At 37.6% G+C, this 9,143-nt stretch overlaps 1 pseudogene; it reads left to right on the forward strand.

Moving 5' to 3' along the window:
* Positions 1 to 566: 566 nt before the first annotated feature.
* LOC107863869 lies at positions 567 to 8,432 on the forward strand (annotated as a pseudogene).
* Positions 8,433 to 9,143: the final 711 nt, after the last annotated feature.

The raw sequence follows: 9,143 nt of genomic DNA on the forward strand, positions 1-9,143 counted from the left end.
GAACGTAAGCATTGGGGGCTTTCTAGACTTAGTACCGGAGAGGATGATTTTGATCAAAGAAATAAGTGGTAATATTTCAGAAGGCATTGGGTTTTCTGACATGACTTCAGTATGATTTTTGCGAGAAGATGAGGCGCATGTTTGATATTATTTTGGGGTCAATGATGCATCATGATAAGGTTGTTTTTTATGTGTTTGATTCTTTCGGGGTTGGTGATTCCAGCATGGAATTCAACGTTTTGGTTATTCTGAATGCTTTATAGTGAGTCCACAAGTTCTAATCTTGCGTTTTTCCTAAACTTCCAGCTTGTTTTGCTGTTTTAGCATTAATGTTCTAATTTCTTGAATATCTCTATGGAAATTATATTAGAAAAGATGCATATTTTTCTATATTTTTTCTTATTTTTTGGCAAGCATTATGGTACCAACTTCGTTAAGGCAAACTATTAGGTTCCAGCTTCTGCACAGGTGAAATGCAGGAGGCCTTAATTAGTTCAATAGTTCATTCAGCCAATTGCCTGCAGCTGGATATTTTTCTAAATGTCTTTTTTTTTGTCTTCCAGAAAATGGCTGATGAAAATTTTGAGCCACCTGAGATGGGTAACTTGCATGACACAGAAAACCTGGATGATATGAACAATGTTCAAGACAATGATAATGTGAATGGCAAGGATAATGTGCATGACACTGATCACGTGCATGATGCTGATCAGGTGCACGATGTAAATCACGTGCATGGTGCAGATCATGTCCATTATACAGAAGCAGTGCATGGTGCTGATCATGTCCATGACAGATGCTGATCATGTCCATGATACAGATGATGTGCAGAAAATGGATAATATTCATGACCCAGGTACCATTCCTGTGGTGAATAGTGCACTTGAGGAGACACATTCTTCTGAAGAGGTAAAACTTACTCTGACTGATACAGGAGCTGGCAAAGAAAAAAAATGGCTAGGCTGGCCAGGAGAAAATGTTTTCAGGATGTTAGTTCCTATTCAGAAGGTTGGTGGTATCATTGGTCGCAAAGGAGAGTATATTAAGAAGACCTGTGAGGAGACAAAAGCTTGCATTAAGGTTCTTGATGGTCCTCCTGGGACCACTGAAAGAGCTGTGAGTTGCTGATAGATATTGTCATTTACACTATTTAGGACCTACATAATTATGGACGTCTTCTGTTTAAATATATGCATTTTAAACGTGAAATTTTTTCCATGAGATAATCGATATTGCTGCTGCAGAAAGCTACATGCTCCATTGATCTTGCTGTTTGTGAACTGTCTTTATGGCTTGCACATATATAGGCATCCTTTTGTCAACTTCACCCTCCTGCATGCATGTAGGATTATGGTTGTTTATCTTTTTATGTCTTGCAATATAGCAGTCAATTCAATGGTTCTCATGCCATAGCTTAAGGTTGATCTGCTAGTGTTAAATAGATATTAGTACTGCTTGCTTATGGTGAATTTCTTGTTTAGTAAATAAAATGGCTTGCTTATGGGGAATGATTTTAGATATTGGTGTTTCATGGTTCTAGAAATTTTCCTTTAAGCATGTTTTTACTTGACTCATTTATTATTTATGGTGTACGAAGTATCGATCCTAACTTGCCTACACCACATACCCAAAAAGAAGGGATAGAGGTTCATGGAATCTCTATATGTTATTTTAAGCCAACTGAAATGATGTTAACAGCAGTGTTGTGATTAATCTTACATGTAATCTATGTAAAGGAAAGAAATAAAAAAAGCAAATCAATTATCAATATTTATAGTAGCATCAACTATCACAGAAAATAAAGTGAGGGAGAAAAAGTAGAAATAAGTACTCCCTCCGTCCCATTTTATGTGTCGTCATTTGACCGGGCACGGAGTTTAAGAAATAAGGAAGACTTTGGTAATGTTTACCAAATTATCCTTTATTAAAAAATGTGCTCCTATCTTTTTTTTTTTTAATTTAGTGGGACCAATAAGGGTAAAAGTGTAATTGTGTCTTTAAATAGTTACCAAATAAGGAAAGATGACATTCTTCTTGGGACGGACCAAAAAGGAAACAATGACACATAAAATGGGACGGAGGGAGTAATACACGACTGATTGAACCCTAATTATGCCAACTTCTTTAACCTCATGAGAGAATTAAGTATTATTCAACTAATTGAGTTATAACTATGACTAACTTCTTCAAAGTGGGTAAAAACCAAGCCTTAACCGCAACCAAAATGATCTGAGAGTTCTTTATCATAGTAACCAACATGACTGTGTGCAGGTTGTTGCCCATATAAGGAAACATTTCAGTGACAGCGGGCTTCACACTAGAAGAACCAAGATCCGGACTGCATTTATCAGCATTGAGCATTACAAGTGCTGAAAAGTTGTTCTGACAATCCATGAGAATTGCCTTGATCCACTATCAGTTCCAAGAAGCATTGCATTATGCCCGGTAACTTCAAAACTTGGTTGGTTGGTGTCTTGCTAGAAGGTGTTGCACTGTAGAAAAAAGGAAGTTAACTAATGTAACTAACAATTTGCAGGGCATGGCTTCCACATGAGAAACATTTAAAAAATCATTTATTGAGACTATAAAAAATCATTAAATGGAAGATTATATGCTGGGATATAATTGAAGCATTGAACAAGAAGCTTAGAAAAGAACCGAGTGAGATTCATCTTTATAATTTGTGAAAAGTCGCCAGAAATATAGCGGTAACTTTTTTTAGACTATCCAGAATTTGCTTCTATATTTCTGTGGGTATCTCTAGCTAAATAGTAGACAAATGAGCAACTGGATCTATATTTAACAATTCACATTTTATTAAAAGGTATAAATAGGCATTTTAAAAAGTGGGCATATCCATAGGAATTCAGGCTCATCAGTTTATAGTTGTGAATACACTTGGCACAAAATGCTTGCGTCCTAGGCCTAGCAGAATGCCTGTTGATCTAGGGCTACTTATAAATTGTAGTTTTAGTAGCATCTAACTTCATAAAAGGAACCCTTATTAAAAAGTTCACTGCAAGGAATGTCTTATTTTGTGTTTGGTGGGATGGGTTGTTTGGTAGTTCGTTGGAAAATGAGCTGGCAATAATTGTAAGACCAGCATATAAGCTTTTGTTCTTAGCACTTCCAATCTACTTATCGTATCACCAGACAACACTACACTTACCAAGCGTTTGGCTATAGATTCACAAATATTTTTGGGGAATCAGATTTGGATGAAGTTTGGATTGAAGTTTCAAAATGTGTTTGGCCATCGTTTTTGAAAACATGTTTCACTTTTTTTTTTTTTTTTTGAAAAACATGAAATATGACTAATAAGTTCTAAAAACTATAAAAGTACCCATAAGTTAGGCACAAAATTATCATTTTTATGATGAACTAGATAATATGTTGTCCTAAAAATCATAACACGATATTTTGATAAAAACTACTAATAACACAATTACTAGCTACCACAGTTCGTCTAATTACAATTAGCTATGATGATCCCTCAGTTAAAAAAATAATAACAGCAGTAATTACTAGCTTTCTTTAATATAATCTTCCCACATTCTATGAAGAATCTCTTCATGAAGAGCATGCATTTCCAGATAACAAGACCAGAAAGGGTAGACAGGAATTAGTTAGTGTCATAAATAAATGGGTTTTGTTAAAATAAAATATGAAGTTTGGGGGTAAGTTTAAAATCTAAAAAGAAATCAATAGCTATGTTATGGCCCAAAACAAATTTTTAGTAGGTTTTGGGATTTGGTTTTCAAAATTTGCCAGCTTAGACAAATTATATGGTCGAACAAATTTTGCCATAACAAGCTTCCGAAATCTATGGCCAAACGGGTCCTTACTAATGTTGCATTATCTGTGTAATCAACTCTGATATTGATTGAACCCTGAATAAGTGATCATACTGTGAAAGGTCATTGGGATTTGGCAATAGTTGATTAAGCGCATATTTTCCGTAAATCTTGCTTCCCATGGTTTGATAATTCTGTTCTGTTGTAGGTGATGATATCTGCGAAAGAAGTGTCAAGCCTATCAATTCCACCTGCTATGGATGGTCTTTTGAAGGTTCACAAGCAGATTGTTGATGTAGACACTGATTCAGCTAATGCTCCTTCAGGCGCTGGGAGGCCAATCACGACAAGACTACTTGTGGCAGCCTCACAGGCTGGAAACTTGATTGGGAAACAGGGTAGCACTATTAAGTCTATTCAAGATACTTCTCATTGCACCATTCGAGTAATTGGAGAAGGTGCTTTTCTCTTTAACTTAAATATCCTTGTCTCGTGTTGTTTCCTTGAGGGTTTAGTCCTTCTCGGTACCTGCCCCCTTGTCATTTGCAGTCCCTAACAGCCTTGTTATGCTGTCAAGCTATAGAGTATTTTAAGAGAAGTTTGGCACTGTTGATTTTCTTATTGTAAATGGCCCAAACTGGTGAAATGATTTTTAATCTAAGCCAGGATAATTTTGCTAGCGGAAAAGTTATTTAGGGGATATCCTTCTCTATAGTCGTTTTGCAAAAGATATGTTAGCTTAAAATGAAATAAGGGAGGGATAGGTTAGTAGAAAGTGCCCCCCATTCCCAATTAGGAGGTTGGTAGTGTTGGTCAAGGGAAGCTAAAACTTCCACCTCGTGTTGCATAGGTGTTTTTTTTCTCATGGTTAGCTGCTAGAGGGGTGATTTTAACGGCTCAAAACCTTAGGAAAAGTAAGGTCATATGCGTTAGTTGGTGTTACTTATGCAAGGAGACGGATGAAGAAGTTAATCATCTTCTATTACATTGCAACCTGACCACGAGACTGGTGGGATACATTATAGCTGGTTTGATATTACTTGGGTGATGCCTAGATCTGTCAAGGAAATGTTGGCTCATTGGAAAATGGAAGAAGCAAGAGAAGGTGCAGAGCTTGGAATGTTGTTCCTTTTGCTTTGATGTGGATTGTATGGGCAGACAAATAGGAGGGCTTTTGAAAGGGTAGAAATGACTTTTGGGCAGTTGAGGAGTAGCCTCTGGTCCCTTATTTATTTTTGGTGCACCCATGTAGTGCCAGGTTGTATAGAGGACTGGGTGTCTTTTGTAGAGAGCCATGTCGTTTTATAGGTTATTTACTTTTTGGCATACTGCTTGCATACGGCGGGTTTTGGCCCTGTGATTAATGAAATTGTTTGCCTAATTTTTAAAAAAAATCTCTAACCAAGAGTTTGATGGTTGTAGTCACTAAGAGAGCTAAGTGTAAAAAGCCACAGCTTGGCTCCGTGTGAGAGGTTTTGGTGAGGCAGGGTTACTATAACCAAAAAAAAGGACATGTTTGCTTCATATGGTGTATGAACTGTAGGTTTTGCAATAGCCCTTGTGGACTTATTGAAAAGGCTTGTTCGTGTGGGATTTCTGCGAAGACTTTATCGTTAACAATAAACGTTGCTTCTCGACCCCAATTTGTTTTTGGACTCCTCAAAGGACTTCTTGAGAATCTTCTCGACCCTACCTTTTTGACCTCCTTAAATGGACTTCTTGGAATGTTTTGAACATCTTAGTGACTTGTTAAAGAATTCCCATCTCTTCTTGTTTCCCTTTTGTGAGCCACTATTATCTAGGTCTGGTTAGGTGCGTACATAGGGTCCTAAAAGGACATGTAGACACTCTGGTGCAAATGTACGAACTTCAAAATGTATCGCCAAATATTTTGCTCTTATATGTACCCCATTCTATTAATTTTATTTAACTAGTGATGCTAGTGAGTATTATCCTATATTTTGCCGTTATTTTAATAAACAAAATCCAAGATGAGGATAATTCTGGATGTTGAAATTTTTGAAACCTGAATTTGGATGGTGGGGAGATGGGGTCTCAAAAGATAGGAGGAGAGTAGACAAAAAAGCTGCAGAAGAACAAGCAAAGTAACTATTACGAGGAAGAATAACACAGTTTCTGGTCCTTTTGGGTAGTTCCCTTTGTCATGTTTGCTTCTTAAGTTATATGATAATTAAGAACGGACTATGTCGTGAACTTGGTAAAACTCAAGAAACTAGCATACTGTGTTGTTTGTTGTGAAGTCAAGTAGTATGCAGTTGTGTTGTGTGTTTGTGTTATTTTAGTTTCTCGTCTGAAATCCTTCTTCGTTCTGAAACTGTCATTGTATGTTTGACTCCCATCAACTGGATTCTGCAGAGCACCTTCCAGTTTTTGCTCTTCCTGATGATAGTATTGTTGAGATAGAAGGAGAGCCCAGCAGGGTGCACAAAGCAGTTGAAATGGTTGCATCACATCTCAGGAAGTATTTAGTTGATCGTAGTGTAATTGTAGTATTTGAGATGCAAGTAAGTCTACTGGCTGGTTTTGGGAATTTTACCACCTTACTAATACTTTTTGGAAATTATGACTTGTCTTGTCGAAAAAATTATGGCTTGTCTTGTCTGCTCAGAATCAAATGCCAAATGCTCGACTAATCAGAACATGCCTCCATCTGGACATACTCAGTCATGGGGCCCTCCTCCATCCAGTTTTCCTGGAAGTGCTGGGGTTAGACCTGGTTTTGGGTCTAACACTCAGTATATCCTGCCTCCACAGCAATTTGATGATTATTTTCCACCAGTAGACATGCCACCATTGGAAAATCAGCCTCGTCAGGGCCCCCCTACTTATAATAGAGATGCTTCAGTGAGGACCTATGGTACAAATGTTGAAACACAACAATCTATGGTTACAAAGGTGTGTTCTTTCTCTGCTTTCAATCTGTTGAATGCAACTACTGACCTAATTTACACATTCTCTGCAAAGTTGAGATAATTCGGTGAGTTGGACTCCTATCTTGATTAATGAATCACCCAACAAGGTGCATGAAGAGTTGGCTATTGGCATATATGTCATCCTATATATGTTACTCATGATAAGTATCTTATGCCCTTCTATGGATACTGCCGAATATATCCATCAATTTGCCAGCGGTCTTGCTTTCCTTTTTGACCTTCAATTCCTTTTATATAGTACTCCCAACATTCTGTTATCTGATGCTCCTTTTCCTTGATATTTCTTCTTTAAAGGTCACACAAAACATGCAAATTTCATTGTCCTATGCTGATGTTGTTATCGGGACCTCTGGGTCAAATATTAGCTATATTCGCCGGGCCAGTGTTGCGTGTATTGCAATTCAGGAAACAAGGGGCGTTCCTGGTGAGATGACGGTTGAGATAACTGGATCTGCATCACAAGTGCAAACTGCGCAACAGTTATTTCAGGTAATATTTTCTGATACTTTATATATTGAACTTCAGCTTACCTTTTGGAAATCCAGCAGTGGTAGTGCTGTTTCTGGGATTGTGACATAGACGTTGAATTCGAATTGTCATCCAATTGCGGTTGTTTGTCATGGCTTTGAGAAATTTAGGGCTAGCTGTGCTGGGGAGGGTGTTGCAAAATTTTTTGCTCTGGAGTAGATGATAAGTAGAGAGGGAGGTGGTGCCATGTTGCAGGTGGGGGGATTAGCCTAAAAGATGTGATCACAAGGCGAGATGCTTTACCTAACGTGGGGCATAAGCCAACTTTAAAAATATTATTTAACTGATAAAATAAGCATAAATTACCAAAAATTATGAAAATAAATAAAAATTTCCAAAAATTGAAAAATTAGTCAGTTGTAGGAAAAAGTTAATGCGAGTTTCACGTTGACACCATTGTCCACTTTCAGCATATATGAGCATACTGACGTGTATGCGCAATACAGAAGTGTAAATGACCGTGACGGACTAATTAAAATCAATCTTCTAAAAATCCAAGCATCAAATGGAAAATATTCTTCTGGTGATCTATGATTCTGTATCTCCAATCCAAGCAAAATCATCTTTGCTATCATTTCATGAGCCCCATTGTCATCTGTGCTTGTGAATGTGAGATTTATGTTTTAACTGCAAAAGAATGAGTTTGCCATATCAGTCTTATAAGTGCGTTGTGTTCTTACCACCCTTCTTATGGTGCAGAATTCTCTTGCTGATGCTACCAGCTCAATGCAGAACATGGCAGCTGGACCACCTTCCCAAGGTTATAATCCTTATTCTCAAGGTCCTGGATACACTTCACCATTAGGTGGCACTGGTCATCCATCTGCTGCTGATTATGGTTCTGTTTATGGATCCAGCTATGGTTATTGATGGATATCCTCTCAAGAGTAGCCATGCTTACAATCATGAGATCTGTCATCAGATGTATACAAAGTTTTTGTTTTTAGTTAGCTGTATTTTGATTAGTAGTAGTGGTGGATGCATTAGGTATTTAGGTGGAATCGATGGTTGGTTTACCTGTAATTTTTACATTCCATTTGAAACTTACTCATATATCGCACCGAGTATAGGATGACGTTTCACCTCAGTTTCACAGCATACTCATATTAAAGATCTGTTCATGCGAAGAGATTAAAAAGAATTGCTTTCCTTTTCATGGGCAAGATGCTCCTAGTTTGAATCTTTAATTAGCTATCGATAGCATTGTCCTGTGAGTTTTGTTGTCGTGATAGCTCTATGAGTGTGGTTTTACTTAAGGGGTTACGAAACGATTGTGAGGGGTTAACTGCATTTGCATGGTCCATGATAGCAGCTAAAATCTATTATCTTTCTTCACAACGCCTGCTTATATGGCATTGTTGTTCCATGGGTTGAGTGAATCTCTTATATTTACAGTCCATGTCTTTTCTGTGAGGTAGGTAGGTTTGACAAAGGTTGCTTGACAGGTTTGCAACCAATGGAACTGAAGCACGTAAGATGAGCAACTCCCATACATGTATGTTACGGATGGATATTTTCAAATGTGTGTAGGAGAGAACGAGCAAATTTTGCCCCATAGACTCCATCCATGGGCATCCACACTAACAGTTCAGTAAAAGGAGCATTCTCAGATTTAACAGTTCGTATTTCATAGTGAACCCTGCGACTATTATATGAATGTTCATTTGGAAAGGTCTTATACCAGGCATCAATGCGGAGTAGGATGTCGACTATCATGGCTTTTGTCAACAAGGGTTAAAAAGTTCTGATGATATTATGGTCATCAACAAGAGGCAGTTGCTGCGGGTAGTTATCTGCTTCAATATCAGAAGTAGATGCAGATCCATGGTTTTAAATTAGTTGATACTGCATTTTTAAGCCTCTGAAA

The sequence above is a fragment of the Capsicum annuum genome, chromosome 3 (assembly GCF_002878395.1).
Source record: "Capsicum annuum cultivar UCD-10X-F1 chromosome 3, UCD10Xv1.1, whole genome shotgun sequence".
Lineage (NCBI taxonomy): Eukaryota > Viridiplantae > Streptophyta > Magnoliopsida > Solanales > Solanaceae > Capsicum > Capsicum annuum.